This window comes from Vanellus vanellus (genome assembly GCF_965231255.1).
Source record: "Vanellus vanellus genome assembly, chromosome: 19".
Classification (NCBI taxonomy): Eukaryota; Metazoa; Chordata; class Aves; order Charadriiformes; family Charadriidae; genus Vanellus; species Vanellus vanellus.
In genome coordinates this window covers 12,205,750-12,222,749 of record NC_138924.1, presented here as the reverse complement: position 1 = coordinate 12,222,749, position 17,000 = coordinate 12,205,750, and the positions used below count along the sequence as shown (strand labels likewise).

At 41.0% G+C, this 17,000-nt stretch overlaps 1 protein-coding gene across 7 annotated transcripts in view; it reads left to right on the top strand.

The window, feature by feature from the left end:
• Window positions 1-17,000, top strand: part of LYRM9 (LYR motif containing 9) — a 40,575-nt gene that overhangs the window by 418 nt on the left and 23,157 nt on the right. For 2 of the 7 annotated variants that reach the window (XM_082493219.1, XM_082493218.1), the window contains exon 2: window positions 315-420. The exons of 3 other annotated variants lie outside the window; for them this stretch is intronic. The gene's annotated coding sequence lies outside the window, so the exon portion shown is untranslated. Of the gene's footprint in view, window positions 1-314; window positions 421-6,919; window positions 7,027-17,000 lie in introns of those variants that run through there. 2 more of the 7 variants (XM_082493220.1, XM_082493223.1) reach the window with 2 other exon arrangements.

The window sequence follows — 17,000 nt, the reverse complement described above, 5'->3', positions numbered from 1 at the left end:
TACTAAAGCTGTCTCTCACAAAAGGAGCTTGCCGAGCTCACCTAACGCAAAGGCGAACGTGCTTTAAAGACGGGGGTTGGCCTCAAAATGGGGGTGGGGGGGTGTTTGGGCTTTGGTTTGTTTTGGTTTTTTTTTTTTTTTTTCCTTCGGTTTGAAGGCTTTACCGTAGAGGCCTGAGGCGGGTCAGGCCGGGCAGCGTGCGGGGGGCCCGAGGCGCGGAGCCGGTGGGGAGCGCAGTGTCACGCTGCGGGGTGACCCCCCGGCCCTTAGCTCAGGAGAAAAAAGTAATTGGAGGTTTTCGATCTCTTCCGCAGCTAGCTAGGGGCAGCCGCTACCGCCAGTTCTCCTCGAAGTCTGTTTCTCTGAGGCTTGCTGCAGCATGCTCGTTAACACACTCCAAGGTTACGTTTCAAGTGTGAAGTACGTGTTAACCGAGGACCAAAATTATTTGCTGTGGTTCGTTGTTTTAGTTTACTTACACCATTAATCTGCGTGCTTTGGGAATGCAGTGTGATTCTTTAAGGTGTTCCCTGAAACATAGAGATTAATAAAAATTTGCCAGTTCCACCTTCTTGTGTGAATATTAATCATATCTGATTAATAGTTTTAACTCACAAAAAGTCCTAGTTATCAGAGCCTTACCTATGGTGGTAGTAGGGTTAAATTAACTGTGATGGTGATCAGAGGTTCCTTCATATGATTAAATTGGGTGAGCAGTTCCAAAGGCAATAAATGACCGACAGTAGATTTGTGTGTGCCCCTGTTATGGGTGAGCTGACGGCCTTTCCTTCTCTGCATCTGGTTCCTGTCTGAACAGGGGAAAAAAGACTAACAGAGCTGTAGTAGTACTGCTGCATTGCTGAAGTTTTACCAACAAATACCTGATGGTACAGTATCAAGCACTGTGATCTGTCTTTCCTGTAATTCTCTCTAAAAACTTCATTGGGCTTCAATACAGCGTGTGGGAGAGGAGGCTATAAAAGTGAAAGCCTGTTGCAATTCCAAAAACTTGAGTGCAAAGTCATTTTAAGAATGAGTTTTGGATGCTTGTTGTCTGCCCTTTGAGAATGTAAACAATAAAAGTCTTGCAGGAATTAAGATCGGATTCCTTGTTAAAACTGTTTCTGTTGCATTTTGAAATGTTGTTAGTTAATACTCCAGTCTGGAATTTAAGTAGAGTTTTGCAATCGTCACAGTTTTAAAAACAGAGACTTCCCTTAAAAAAAAAAAAAAAGTAAGCAAGAGTAGATTTGTGGTTTACAGCCATTTTATAATATTATGTATTGGAAGAAGAGACAGAATACTTACTCAGAACTTGTATGTCTAGCTGTCTGTTTGAAGTTTTTATTGAAGTTGATAACAAATTGCTAATATGAATATGGCATGCACCAAGGATTCTTTTGGTCTCTGCTTCCCCTCAAGCTCTGGAGAGGTGTGGTGTGGTGTGTGGGACAATGGAAGGAAGAGGATACAAAGTTGGTTGGATGGGTCTGGACATAGGAAAGTGCTGTGAGGACTGGAAGGCTTTTAAAATTCTCCCACACACTTTCATTATGGACTTTTTTCTTTCTCTGTTATTACAGAATCTTTCCAAGTAGTAAAATTGAGCAATTGCCTAAAAATCATGGCATGGAAACTTAGGTTCTAAATGTATTTGCAGATTAATGTCTCAGTGCGATTATTCAAGTCCAAATATAGAGTGTCATCTTAATATTTTTTTTCCGTTAGGTACATTACTGAGTTAATTGGATCACATGTCTTTAAACAATTGATTTTCAGTAGAGTTTAAGTTTTACTGGTGTATTTGCTGAAAGTCAGTCATCTTCAACTGCATGTTGGGAAGCAAAGGGAAGGAAGACATTATCTGTCTTGTTCTTGCAACTGGACTATAGCTGAATTTATGTTCGTAAATAAAGTGATATGGGAAAAATGGAACCTTTTTCTGACATAAACTGAAAGTTTTGTGATGACTGCTTATTGAGAAGCGTTCATAGACGTGCCATTTTGGTGACTAATTTACGAGCCAAATCTCTGTAGGCTCCTTAGAGTTAAAGGGTAAAGAGGTATACTGCATTGCTGTCTGGAGGAGTCTACTTCACTTTAACATTGCTTTCCCCATTGACTATATGGAGTGTTTAGAGAGAAGCTTCTGAAGACCAATGTTTAATATTAAGCAGGGTGTTTTTACCTACTCATTTTTGCAGTGGATAGGGAATAATTCAGGCCTAGATCTCTGGTAGCATATTTTAAAGCTTTGTGTAGCCATCTTCCCTGGAGCAGCTTGTGTCCCCGAAACCCTTTCTTTCAAGTATTGTGCTCATGAAAAGATAGGAATTGGATCCATTTCTCATTAGTATTTAAAGCATCTGTTTACACTTTCTCATGAGCAAACCAGTTGCCAATTAACCTGAGGGAAGTTCCAGCTGAAGCTCATGCTGTTGCTTTATCCTTATTACTTTAAGGAAGGATCAACACAATGGGGATTGTACTCAGCATCTTTGCCGTTGTTAAGGATGTGACATATGTGCAGTTTTCCATTGCGAGTATCACATGATGCATTACAATATCATGAATGTTGCCTGTATTTTTATGAAAATCAGACTTGTTTGAAAATAATACCACAGGCAAACTTTTGAAAAGGTTTTATATTGTTTATTGATACCCTTTTTACGGTTATCATCAAACACCAACAGCCTCAAATTTTTGGATAGAGGTTATCTTTAGTAAGTCTTAAAGAAAAAAGTAACAGGTTCCATCAGTTTGGCCAGCCTTCAGTCTGCCACTAAGTGATTTGGGGTCACGATTTGGTGAGCAGAGTTAGGCGCCTGAACCAGTACACTATATCCAGCATAAAGAGTTTCTTCCCCCACACCTTAGTCTAAAGTTACTGACTTCCTATTGATTTGTCATACAACCTCTTTCTATTAGCTTTAGTGAATCAGTCATAGAACGGTTTAGGTTGGAAGGGACCTTAAAGATCATCGAGTCCCAACCCCCCTGCCCTGGGCAGGGACACCTCCCACCAGCCCAGGTTGCTCCCAGCCCTGTCCAACCCGGCCTTGAACACCTCCAGGGATGGGGCAGCCACAGCTTCTCTGGGCACCCTGCACCAGGGTCTCACCACCTTCAGAGTAAAGAATTTCTTCCTGATATCTCATCTAAATCACCCCTCTTTCAGCTTAAAACCATTTCAGTTTAAAATCGCTTTTCTCCTTGATCACGAGTCCCTCCCCAGCTCTCCTATAGGCCCCTTTAAGTACTGGAAGGGGCTATAAGTTCTCCTGGAGCCTTCTCTTTTCCAGGCTGAACCCCCCCAACTCTCCGCTTGTCTTCCCAGCAGAGGGGCTCCAGCCTTTGGAGCATCTCCGTGGCCTCCTCTGGACTTGTTCCAATAGGTCCATGTCTCTCTTGTGCTGAGGTCCCAGAGCTGGAGGCAGTAGTCTAGGTGGGGTCTCGCCAGGGTGGAGTAGAGGGGCAGAATCACCTCCCTCACCCTGTTAGCCATGGGCGCTGCTGGGGACTCAGCCTGAGGTGCCAGGGACTTTCTGGGTTGCCAGTGCACATTGCTGGCTCATGTTGAGCTTCTCATGCACCAACACCTCCAGGACCTTCTCCTCAGGGCTGCTCTCAGTCCATTCTCTGCCGAGCCTGGATTTGTGCTTGGGATTGCCCCAACCCACATTCAGGACCTTGCACTTGGCTTTGTTGAACTTCATGAAGCTTGCACAGGCCCACTTCTCAAGCTTGTCAAGGTCCTTCTGGGTGGCATCCCTTCCCTCCAGCCTGTTGACTGCTCCACACAGCTTGGTGTCATCGGCAAACTTGCTGAGGGTGCTCTCAATCCCACTGTCCGTGTCGCTGACAAAGGTATTAAACAGTGCTGGTCCCAGTACCGACCCCTGAGGAATACCACTTGTCACTGGTCTCCACTTGGACATCGAGCCGTTGACTGCAGCTTTTTGAGTGTGCCTGTCCAGCCAGTTCATGGCAGATGAAGGGAAACTTATCTTACGCGTCCATATGGAGTTATGTCAGATGCCAGTGTTGAACAACCCACCCTAACAAGTATATCTTCCTTCCACATTAGGTTTATAAATGCTTTTAGCTGGTGTCCCTGGCCTCTGTCATGCTGTGAGGCTCAAGACTGTCAGTTCAGCTGCTTTTTAGGCACTTCATGCTGTGAAAGTTAAGGGGGATAAGATCCAGTTGATTCATACAGAGGTATGTTTAAGGAAAAAACTTTTAAAAGAATATTAAGGAAACACAAAACTTGCAGACAAAGTGCTCAACTTCTAATTGACCCTTTTTTTTCTCAGTACAGGTCTTTTACTTGAAAGTGTTACCTATTGTATGAATCGCTCCTACTTAGAACAGGGCTGCAGAATGAATTAATTGTGTCCTATTATAAGTCAGTGCTTCCTTGTTTTTTAATGCCTCTATAAGAAGCGTAAGGCTGCTGAGGGGGAGCTCGTTACAGAGCTGGCTCATGGAACTTTGAGCAAGAGTGTTTTGTGAGTAGTTCAGTGAGCGTGAGCTGCTTGATGAGTGAGTTGGCAAAATCTAACCATAGCAATTTAAACTGGGCAGGTAGAGACGCTGCTCTAGGTCCTGCCAAAGCCCAGTTTGATGGCAGCTAATTTGTCATCCCCAGTGATGCATGGAGATATGTGATTGGTGACTACTGCTGATGAAACACGACAGATCAATTCTAATCTCTTACTGGTGAAGACAGTTATTCATGGGGACGTGCATCTGTCTCTTACTATTTTATTCACAGTAAGAGTGCTGTAACGCAGTAGCAAGTCCGCTGTTTGAGTATCAAACACGGAATGCCAGTATAGCTAGATTTGTCAGGTGCTTTTAGCTAAACTCATTTTAAAACTACATATAAAAGTAAATACTGTGCGTTAGAAACACAGGGCACAGACTTGTCCCTTTCTGAAAATCTATGGTGTCAAGTTTAGTCTTTTCTTACTCTTGAGAGATTTATTTTCCCCTTGGACTTGCCACTTGCTTTGCAGGGCTATAATCTTCTTTACAGCACTCTGCATAAGGGCAAGGGGCGGAAGACAATTTGTAATCAGCCAGTTCTATTTCTTTGATGCTCCTGAACAGTGTTTTAACCTTAATTCTCCACAAAAGGCTGTATCATTTTGCACAGTACAAAATGTTATGGTCTAGTTCCAGCCATAGGCTTTGTGGGTTTTTTCTTGTACCACAGGAACTAACTGTGAAAACAGGACTCTGAATATTAGAATAAGTCTTTTGATTTCATGGCTGAGTATAGTGTATAAATGTCCTTCAGCACTTACGCATGTAGCTTTTTTTTGTAACCTTTTAATGCCGAAAAAGTAACATTAAGTGGAACAAAGCATAATAAAATGCTTGCATGGATTTGTCTCCCCACAAAAGGGGTACTCCGAGCTGTACTATTGATAATTTATCATGCGGGTGTTTGACAAGCCCACGCATGCCTTGATATACAACTCCGCAGATACAGTCCTCGGTATTCTGTAACTAGTAATATCTTATTTATAAATCCTAATGCTGAAGCCCGTCATAAACACTGTGCTAATGCCTGTGAATTTGAGGGGATTCGGTTAGTCACATAGATATCATGCTGTAAATAAACTATGGTCCTAATATGCAACAGAATAAACACCAAGTATAATAGAATTAAAATTCCTGTTGGTGTATGTTGGTCCTCTTCTTTGCAAAGAATAATATTTCAGCGTTTTCATCTTTAAAACCTGTTCTCTACAAAAATGGAAAAGAAGAAATTAATCTATTAATAAACTCCAGTGAGGAGCCGGGGAAAAGAATATTTTCTTGATTATGTATAAAGGTTTGTATCTTAAAGTTTGCAAGGATGGCAATATGCCTTCATCTAAGAGGAAGGCAAGGTTCTGCTTGTCTTGTTGAATGAGGTAGAAATCCCTGTCCTGCTCTGGGCAATGTATTAATAAGAAGATGGGGGGGGGGGGGGCAGGGATCAAGTAGTCAAACCAAGTGGATGGCCTAGAATAAGCTTGTGAGTCTATCAAAAAGGCATGTTGGCCAAAACGAGCCTCGTCTTTTTCTTTAAAGCAGCAGTGTGGGGACCTGGCTGCTGCTTTGATTGAGATGATGGAATGGTGCTTACTTCAATAGAGCTGCACTGACATGGCTGAGATACGGGGTAGGGGACAGGTGGTGTCATCTAAGATGGTGCATGTCTCCGATGTTGGAGATAGGACTCTACAGGCACTTACGTTGCTTCACGGGCCTGTCAGCCCTGTTTGTGGCTCGTGCAATGTAGTTCTTGTGGTGGTCATGTTTTGCAGTTGACAGCTTTGCCCTGAGTTTGTTCAGGATACTGTATATACAGATATGATGATCGTGATTAGCACGGGGGCTTGAATTCATCCCAAAACCTACCACCTCCAAAACACTGAACTCCATACCCTGCAGTGCTTTCTAGCCAGAAGTGTTTTCTTTTGAATTTTGTGAAATAGTTACTGAATTCTTCACCCACTACAGCGCCTAAGCATGAGCTTGGCTTTAACTGGGAGTGCTCAGGTGCTTAAGGTTGGTTTATACTAATTTGCCATTTAAAGACTTTGGCCTGGTTGTTTAGTTCTTTCTGTCTCATTTTCCTTCTTGCTGCTAAACACTAGTTGCAGGAGGCATAGGGGAGGTCTTTATCCCCTGCGGCTTTTTGGAGAAAGTGACAGTTCTGCAGTTCTCTCTGTTCTACATTTCTTTGCACCAGAAATGACCCTGCTGCTCTTTGTCACCAGTGTTTCCTTTTATCCCTCTCCTGGCAGCTGCTCTTGCTCCATTTTGATGTTGGAACAGCAAATGAACTCCCTCTGAAGCAAATGTCATGCCAGTAAAGACGTTGAAGCAGCAAGAAAATCATCTCTGTCTCTGAAGACTGAATTGAAGACCTTTGTGAATGAGATGTTCTTAAAATAGCTCCACAGCATGTTATCTTCCCTAGAAGGTGGAGAATTGAAAACACCACCAGAAGCCACTTGTTTTTGTGTGAGCAGAATCCCTAATGTTTTTTGGAGTGGGCAGAGAAGCAGGTTACTTCCTTTTCCTCCAAATTAACATAGGTACAATAATATCTGAGCACTTAGTGTTTCTGCTGTATCTTTTATTCAGTGATGGGGGAGGGAGGAAGGAGACTGAAACACCAGCACTTATGATATGTTGAATTTTCTGGATTGTAGATTTAATCAGAATAGAAAATGCTGTTTGCTGTGGTGGTATTTTTTGAAACACCGTCTTTCAGAGACCTGAATTCCTGCTCTGCTTGTCCTGCCGTTAGCTTTTTGTTCTGTCATTGGTGCCAGTGACAACAAATTGAACAAAGCAATTGAGTTGATCTGAATTGATTGTATGCTGCTCTGATTGTATGCCTCTTCTAAGAGTTTGTTTGCAACATCATGGCTAATGGTCATGATTTTTTCTTGTCCTGCATTCAGTTACACTGAAACAAAGTGCTTGCAACAACTTGCTCCGTCAGATCAGCTGTATTTTGACCCAATATTCTATAGGCATGATTCAGTGAAGTCCTGGGTAGGAGATTAAATGTTCAGGTTGTTGAGTTCTTGCAGGTGATGATGTATCTGTAAATACCAGTTAGTTTTGTTTGCTCTAGCTTTATAATGATAGTACAAAGTCCAACCTGACTCTGGTTCCTCTTTCCCCCTGCTTTATTTCCAGTTTGGATGGTTTCTTAGTGCTTTTTCATGTAATGACTAATTTTGTCTAGCATAATAGCTCATAAATCCTTCCCCCTCTCAGAGTTCCCCGAGTCTTGCAATAGACCATATGCATTCAGTATCAAAAAAGGAACAATGCCTTATGGAAGCCCTTAAACAAACTAATTTTTAAATTACGGTCTTTGCAGCAGCACACCTATCCGTTACAGCAGGGCAATTTTGAGAATGCAACTTAAACAGTTTTTCTCTGAGGTGCAGAGTAGTGATTATTCCTGAGGTCTTGCCAATATTACTGTATTTTTTTGTCGTACACAGATAGTCAAGGTAGGAATACCCACAGGACCAAAATATTTGGAAACTAATTGGAAACAACAAACTTGCAGCTTGGTTCATGACAATATTTCACTCCGGCATTGTCTTGAGTGACAATCCTGTGATCCTGGTGAACTGGGGTAATGTAACGCTAAATAAACTTAAGTTTATATAGCAGGTTTGTTATAATTAGTGCAACTCGAAGCCTGTGCTTTATTGGGCCATCGCAGATGTGAAAAACAAATTTCATATTGACTCAAGAATTATATCCATCTATCTGATAGTAGACTTTGGTAATGTTTATTCGAAATGGGCTGTGTGAAGCCAAATCCTCAGTTAGCTCAGGTAAGCCAGTGTGGCTTCTTTCAAACTGACCTCCGTCATGGTTTTTGGTTTGGGTCTTTTTTAGAAGCAAGGTTCTTGAACTGTGTTATGATGGAAATGGAAAGCTGATCTTTAAACCATGTGCTTTATTTAACTTCTGTCAGGTTGTTCAATGGGCGTTTGTACTAGTGCTACCTGCCCGAGCCGGTTGCCTTTGCGTCGGAGCTGGTAAACCACCTGCCCGGGTTATTCACTTACAGTAGTTATTTTTGCCATAGGTTTACATACCTTTTGATGCTTTGAGCTCATATCTGTTGCAGGAAAGTATTTCATATGTAGAGACATTACATTAAACATTATGGTGTTATTAAAGGATCTGTTCAGTGGAATTTCAACTAATCTCAGTTAATCGACAATAAATACAGAGCCAAAACCTTTTTACCTTTACTGTGTGTTTTTCCACAGTGTTGTTAATAACGAACCGATTTCTCCAGGCAAAAAACACTGTGTGATTTTTAATCTCTGTGTGACAGTACATTTATATATTTTTCCAAGAGTTGCATCACCATTTGCTGCTTGTTCAAACACGTCACACCTTTAGTGACCTTGTTCTTCTATGTGATCCACTGTTTCTGGAGTAAGAACTAGCTAAAAATAATACCACACCAGAAGTTCAGTAGAGTTGCTCTAAATGCTGCTAGCTGAGGATCTGGACAACCATGGCCCCTATGGGTAGCAGAGGTTCTCAGCTACTGTAATGTAAAATCCTTTGTGTAGGAAAACGATTAATGTGTGATGGTGAAACCTGCGTGGTTCTGCCCTGGGCACTCTGTCACGGGTTGGGTACATCCTTTGGACCGCTGTTGCTGCTAGGTGCTTTTGATTCACTTGTGTTCTCCAGCATACCTCTGATATTAGTGGATTATTTAATTTGCGCAGTGTGACCATGAGCACAATTATTTGTTTATGATGTTCTTAAATATGGTGAGTAACGTCAGGCGCAGAGGTAAAGATCAGGAGGTTTATCAGTCAGGACAAATCTCTGACACTAATCATGTAATTTACCCCTCAGTTTTGTGTTGGGCAAGCACATTTGCCTAATTCAGCATTGAGTTTGCATGCCATGCAATTCAGTTGTCTTGATTCAAACCTACTAGCTAAGAAAGACAAGGGTTTAGGAAATAATCTTCATTTACATGTAACCTGGGAATTACCGGTGCAGGTAACGGGAAGGTCTGTTTCTTTGGTTAGACAGACAACAATCATGTTGTACATGGAGAATTTTGTTAGTTGAACAGCTCTTGCTGATATTCTTCCACCCAAATGATCAGGTGGCTTCGGGTGTTTGATTTACTGATAGCCTCTGGAGACCCCTGTCGAGGTTCAGTCTTAGCAGCGGAGCACAGCAGCAGGTATAGCCTGAGTTCTCTTGGCCATAACATCCGCTGTCTTTTCTCTCAATATATTGCCGTGTGCTCTTTCTGAAGTCCAGGAAACTTTAACTTGTTTTAGACAAATTGTGCAGATTAAACAATAGTCCATGTGAGGTACGTTTTGAGAATTCGCTAGTTATGCTGTTGCTTCGCGTGATCCTTTATTTGTAATCAGATGTTTTTGAAGAATATGAATCTTGTGTTACGTGCACTTAGGAGCAAAAAATGCTTGCCTTACATGTAGCATACCTGTTAACTGCTTTTATGCATTACATTATTATGTAAATGTAAAAAGGAGTACCTGTCTTGCTTATGGAATTGAGTAATTTGTATAGAAGTGTGCAGTAAAATTAATCGTTGAAAAGTCTGATACAACATTTTGCCAGAAACATGAAGAGAATCTTCTACAGGTTTGTGAATATCTGAATACTTTTATTTTTCTTGGACTCGGTGGAAGGGGAATTGAGAAGTGAAAGTACTAGATGCAAAACTGAAGTCACTAATTGAAGAACATGGACTTTTACCAGCAAAGAGTTTCGTAATTCATATCACAGGTTTAAGTAGGAGAAGTATTAAACGTTTGACATCTTCACTTTTTCACCTTTTGTGGTAAGGTAGAAATAATTGGTGGAACTAATTAGCATTACTGATAGAAACACAAAGTTTTCTAAGTTCTCTTGGTTGTTTTAAGACCATTAATGTTTTTTCTAATACTGCTCTTTGACATGATAATATCCCTTTAAGGGTTTTCTTTACCAGATCAATTCCTTTCCTACTAGGAGAGCTAAAGCTTTTCAGCTGTCCATCCAATTTATCCGTCTGGACTGAATTCCTCATATCAAGATAACCAGCAGCAATACTCCCCTCAGGAGATGTGTATCAATTAGTTACGCATCACTAATTTCTGTGGTACTGGTGGACCCGTCAGTTGTAAGAAAGCTGATTTGTAAACAGTTATGGCTGTTCAGGGTTTGTCTTTTTTGGTGAGGATTTGTGTTTTGAAATATGTCTTTTCCATGGCAGCTGTTGAAAGCCTGCAGGTTTGCACATGTGCATGAAGAGATATGGGGTGGCTTTAGACCGCTCCTTTCGGGGTGTTAATTGCCTACAGATTTCACATAGTACTAATGAGGGGCTGTGTTACACACAGCTAAGCAAATTTATTCTGAAAATACTTCTGATGGAGGATGTCATCCAAGAGATGCAGGGCTCTCAAAGTACAGCAGTCGGTGTTGTAGCCGTTGCATAAATCCCTTGTGTCTGTCTGTCGGGGCACGTGTCTGGGACGGCACTCTCGCGCACGCGTGCCAGCCTGAATTCTGGCCATCCTGCGGGCTGCTGGTAACTTTGCTTTTGCCCCATGGTCTTCATGATACTCAACTTAATGCACTGTAGAGGAAAGTGGGATGTAAATAGTCTGAGGCTCCGGGATGGCATAGCAGCAGTCTGGCATTAAAAAGAAGGGGTGTAGTCTGAAGGGAAACTGTATCTGAGCTGACAGTTGCGATTCAGAAGCCACTGTTGCAGCCTTATATATACCAATGCATATGATGAAGAAGAGATGGCTCTCTTGTTCCAATATGCACTAAGCCTTATTTCTGCAGTGTGATGCTACGCTGCTCAGCGGATCCCAGAGGATCTATATAGCATCAAAAGTTTCACGTCTATCCCACGTAAGCTTTTCTGAATTGCTTCTCGTAATTAGTTGGACATTACTTAGGTTCCTGTTGTTCAGGAGAGGACTTGAACATTGCCGATGAAGTGCTTCACCTTCCCATACTGTGCTCCTACTGCCTGCGCCTGGAAGCCTTGCCAGCGCGTTTCATTGCGTAGCTTTGGGCGTGTATTTATTTCTGGGTTTTGGGGGGAGTTGTTTTTTGCTGTATGTGAAGAGACAGACTTGGTGAGTGCTAAGTATGAATCAGTTGTGCATTATACTCTGTAGCCACAGCGCTGGCACCGCTCACATCCCTGGTGTCTCTCCAGCTCCTCAACATCACTGACCGAGAAAGCGGAAAGAAACTATGGTGCTATATTGATAATGTGAGCGGCAAATGCAATCTAGCAGGAAAGCAGGTTACTCCACAGCTGGAATGCAGACCAGGCTTCAGTTAATCCCTCCCTCAGCCAGAGAAAGGTGGTTTTAATCTATTTATTATGCATTTGGTTGTTTTTTTTCTGCACTGATATATCTGCAAATACCATAGCATTGTTAGTCTTTTACGATCCATTTGCCGTATCAGCAGATGTACCAGGACGTGAAGCTGTTTTCAGTCACTCAGGTCTAATCCCAAGTAGTGCCATAGGATCTTGTGATTTGCTCTAGATCTATACAGAGGTAAATGACACTAAAACATGTCATTTTTAAGAACCTGATACCAGCCACCTTAGGATTTATTTTTTTTTTTTAAATAGCTGAATTTCTTTTTACTGGTTTTTCAGACAAAACTAATTTGATATGATTATTACAGAAGGCAAATTAAAAGGACAAAATCATACAGGAAGCTCATTAAAATGGAAACACTGAAATAACCGGGTAATTGGGCATTGATCTGTCCTCACCCCCTCACTCACTTTATGAGCAGTTTTGAATTAAAAGTAACATGTCTGCAGGATGATGCTTCAACATCTGTTATTGCTGAAACAAAATTATTTGCTTGGTTCTTTCTTCTCTCCGCGTTCTTCCAACATCTGCATGTGTAGATCTGTCCTGTACGTTAATCATATCTAACGCTGCTCCTTTCCAGGGAGAATGCATCAAAGGGTATGGGATTCTTCCTTCAGTCAGGAGGGGAATGTTTTGGTGTGGGATTTTGTATTGCCCTTCGCTTGTATTAGATAGGAAGGGACTGGCTGTGAACTAGAATGACGGGAATGAGGACTCCGAGGGCTGCTAGCACGAAGCCCACGCACAGCTATGTTGCTCTCAAGTGTGTTCATGTGAAACAAAGATTCACAGGCTGTGGCCTGGCTGCCTTCTGAAATGTTACTGTCACCTTATGGGATTAAAACTACACCAATAATTTTCCTTATTTCCTGTTCTCAGAATGTTTGCAGGCAAATCACCATGTTTTTACAAGTATCCCACATTGAAAGTGATCGATAATTGTGTTGGGATTCTGTTTTGGTTTTTTTAACTTTATAGGTTGATCTAGTACGTTGATTATAAATCTATCTTGCTGAATGTTTCCTATTTCAATAGCTCTGGCTGTGATTATTCTGATAGGAAGCAATATATTTTCTTTGTTTTCTGTTTTGGATGATTGCTAAAATATATATGGTTGCATGTGCCAATTTTAAGATTAAGTTATTTATGAATGTGACTTTATTGCTTCTCCTCAGTATTTGTACTATAAAAATGCAACTGCATAAAGGTTCATAGCAAGAACACATAACAAAGCCTGAACGATAGATTTGAAATAACAGTTAGAAATCTTTTCTGATCTCAAATTATCATGATGTTAATTGTGTCTTCCAGTCTTCAAACTATGCTCTAGTTGGGAAAACACATGCTTAAATCCATTCCTATCCAAGAAAATGCTTAAGCTTAATTTTAAGCATGTGCGTAAGTTATATTAGTTAAATGACTCATATTTGCTTAAATCCTATCCAGTGTTAGACCGACTAAGTATATTAGAATTGCAATGTAAATACTGCAGTAAATAAGATATACGGGTGTCGGGTTTGCTATGAATTTATCACTGATTTTGACTTGTACAGTAATTTTTATGGTATACAGTTAAAATGAGAAAAGAATGGAAATTTCAACTAATTTTTTAATATGCTGAAATGTATTAAGTTACACAAAAGAATCCATATTATAGTAATCCTGCATAGATACAGGAAAAGAGTACCCAGCGTGCATGGCAGATGGTTCCAAAGGAAATCCTCGAGAGCTAGGATTAAAAAGCAATTTTCAGCAAGTTTAAAATGGGTCTCCATATTTGGGTCACAGATATTAACTCTTTCATTGCAAACAAATGAGGGAGAAGTCTTGTTGGATTATTGTGGAAATGTTTCTCAAGAAAAGCTGACCAATACGCACTGTGGAAGAGAGAAATGTCAGTAGATTCTGCTTCCGATCCTGTTCTAACAACGGTGGGAAGTAGAGCTGCGATGTACAGAGACAGAGGGACGTTGCACGTAAGTGGGATTCATCACTTGGCTAGCAGACATTGGCAACCCTGTTACAGGTAATGGGTATACGCCTTCGATTTTTGTCTGCACACTGAAGCGAATTTACATAAAGACAAACACAAAAATTGAAGAACAAAATATAGAGAGTAGTTTTGTTCTGGGTCTGTAATGTTGGAATTTTCAAGGAAACCCAAGGTATAAAGATGAAGGTACTGAAATCCCATTTTGTTTCAGATTTCTGAACTCTGTTCCTGCCTCTGCCAATTTTCATTGGCCTTTGGATCAGAACTTCGTATTTTTATACTGCAGTAGAGATGCATGGATAATCCTGCTCCTACCTCCTACCCACCACTTCCTATTTTAAACTTGCTGATAAATAATTTTTGGTGTGTTAGAAATAGCATATTTATATCTGTTTACACTTAGTAAATTGTCCTTAATTACTGGTTATTAAAGGGTAAAGACTTTACATATAGCGTTTTTCTGTTCCCTTTGGATATGGCAAGCGTGTCTGATACACAATAAATACGAAATTGAACAGCCATACTTTTGTTCAATCTCAGACAGGAGTGAACATGGGCTCCAAGTTTTGCTTGGAAGTATGTCTGCACTTACAAATGGAAAGCAATCCCATATTCTTTCAAACATGTTTTAGGGGCACACTAGAACTTGATTTTTCTTTTTATTTTATTTTTTTCAAAGGGATATGTTCAAAGATAACCAGTACCACACAAGCATTGTTCCAGGTTGCGGCTGTTTCTGGTGGTGTTTAGACATCTAGAAACACTATCATCAATACGGTGCACAAAAGCGATTGAATGCAGATGAGCTTTGTATTCTAAGAGCAAGAGAAGACACTGGGCTTTTAGTTGGTATAAATAGCGCAGCAAGTTGGAGATTATTGGCTTTAACTAACTTATACCAGCTAGTAATCATGTTAGGAATGTAGTTCACACTTACATCAGTGCGCCTTTATACGCGTCTGGCGGTGTAAAGGAACCTCAAGTTTGATATGAACTAACTTGGCTTTCAAAGACTCTTCTGTTTCCAAAGTAGAAATTTGAGTTAGACCTTAAGCAATGTTTGTCACTAAACAGTGAAATATAGCGACTGATGCTCTTTTATTGTGTTCTCAAAGCTCAGCTGGGTGTACTTGGAGTAGGTTTGGAAAGCTTTCTGAGCAGAGGTGCCGGATGCTCTGCTAAGTGAATTACAGAAGTAATTGCTGGTTTAAATTTCAGCCTACGGAGAAGTTAATTGCATTGCTCTTTGGCTATTATATTGGCTACATGCTAACAGCAAAGGACAATCTGCTTCTGAAAGGGCATCATAAATGTCCTAGTGGGATAACTAACTGCAGGTATATCTACAAAATGTTAATTAACAATGCTAAATGATAGGTGTTTTCTTCAGGACTGGTCCAAGGGAGATATCGGAGGTCCTATCTGCTATTCAGAAAAGAAAATTCAGGTGATGGATGAAAGTAATGTTACAAGGCAGCTTTCAGTGTTCAGTTCTTGTACCAAAGCTAGAAAGCTTCAGTGGACTCAGGATTGGCTTTTAGTTAAAGTGGAATCTGTTCTTCCAGGTCCTTGTTTTCCATCACCTCCTGTGGGATGTTTACCTGTGTGCATCTCGGTGTGAGAAGACCAAGCTTCATGCCATCTTACCGGGTGCTTTTTAGCGTAGCATAATCTGTGTTTCAGATGATTATTCCAGCAAAAGGGAAACATTTAGTCTTTTCAACTCTGAAAATTCTTGAGGCATCAGGACAAGGAATAAGCTCAAGGAAGTGTTCGAAGTGGAACGTGGAAGTGGGTTAGTGGATGTTTGCAGAGTATTCCTCCCTAGCACGGGAACAGCACGGAAGAGAGCATTAAAAACTTTACAAGTAAATGGTGGAAGTCAGTATTATAGGCTGATTGGAGGCAAAATTCCACATCTCGGTGTTGGAGATGAGTAAGGAGAGAATACACTATCAGGAACTTGGAAATGAAAGTAACTTCTGTTAATGTGATAAAAGGGAGAAGCAGGAAGGGAGTGGAAGGAGAAGACTAACATAGGTGAAGCAGTGGATTAGGAAAACATTTTATAGCACAGGTGAACGATGGTAGAACACCGAATCCAAAGGCAAGGGCGCTGGATGCTCAAGATGCAGACTGATGAGAGTCTGGATGGCAGTGTTAATTGTGTGAATGGATGGCAAAGGCTTTGCCTCACATGTCTTGCAAGAAAGGCTGCATAGGCCGTAGCTGCAGCCAAAGCATCTCCTATGTTATTTTTGAATGCTTAATTCTTGGAACCCGTGTTCCCAATGTAATTATGTGCCTTCAGAGGGCAATTATGAGTGCCTAAATTAGATACAAAAAAATTGAACATCCCAAGCTGTTTTCAACCATCGTGTGTCACCAAGTGATGATACTATTAATACTTGAAAAAAAAATTCACCCATGACAACAGTTATCTTTGATCTGTGTGTTTGTAAATGTAGTTCAGAATTTCGCCTTAGATTTTTTCAAAGCCTTGTGTCTTTCAAAGGGAGGCATAATAGATCAGTTCAGATCCTTCTGTCATTGTCATCTTCCAGGACTTTTGTTTCAAGTGGGTTTTGAAAGTCTCTGTGAAGTACCAGATGATCTAAGACCTGATGCAGATGTCTTCGGATAGTCAGAGCAATCCGTTCTCTTGACTCAACAAACACGATCAAGTTCTAAATAAAGGAACTTTTATTTAGAAAAAGTTTATTTAAAGTGTTGACTTTAGAGAATTAGTTGATTTCTTTACTCACTGTAGCATCAGGTATTTGATACAGCAGGAGTTTCTTGTATGCAGTCAATTCTCTCACGAGTCAAAAGCAGTTTTTTGTCGGGGCAAAACACAATGGAAGGGGAGTAAGCTCACGCAGATCAGCAAAAGATTAGACAGACGGGTGGAAAACAGAAGCCTGGATTCATTCTCCTGTTAGGGGCCAAACGCGAGTCATCTGGAAACTACACCAAGGTGTTGTAGGGCAACTAAGATGATTAAGGGCTTGGAGCATCTGCCTTATGAGGAAAGGCTGAGAGCGCTGGGACTCTTTAGC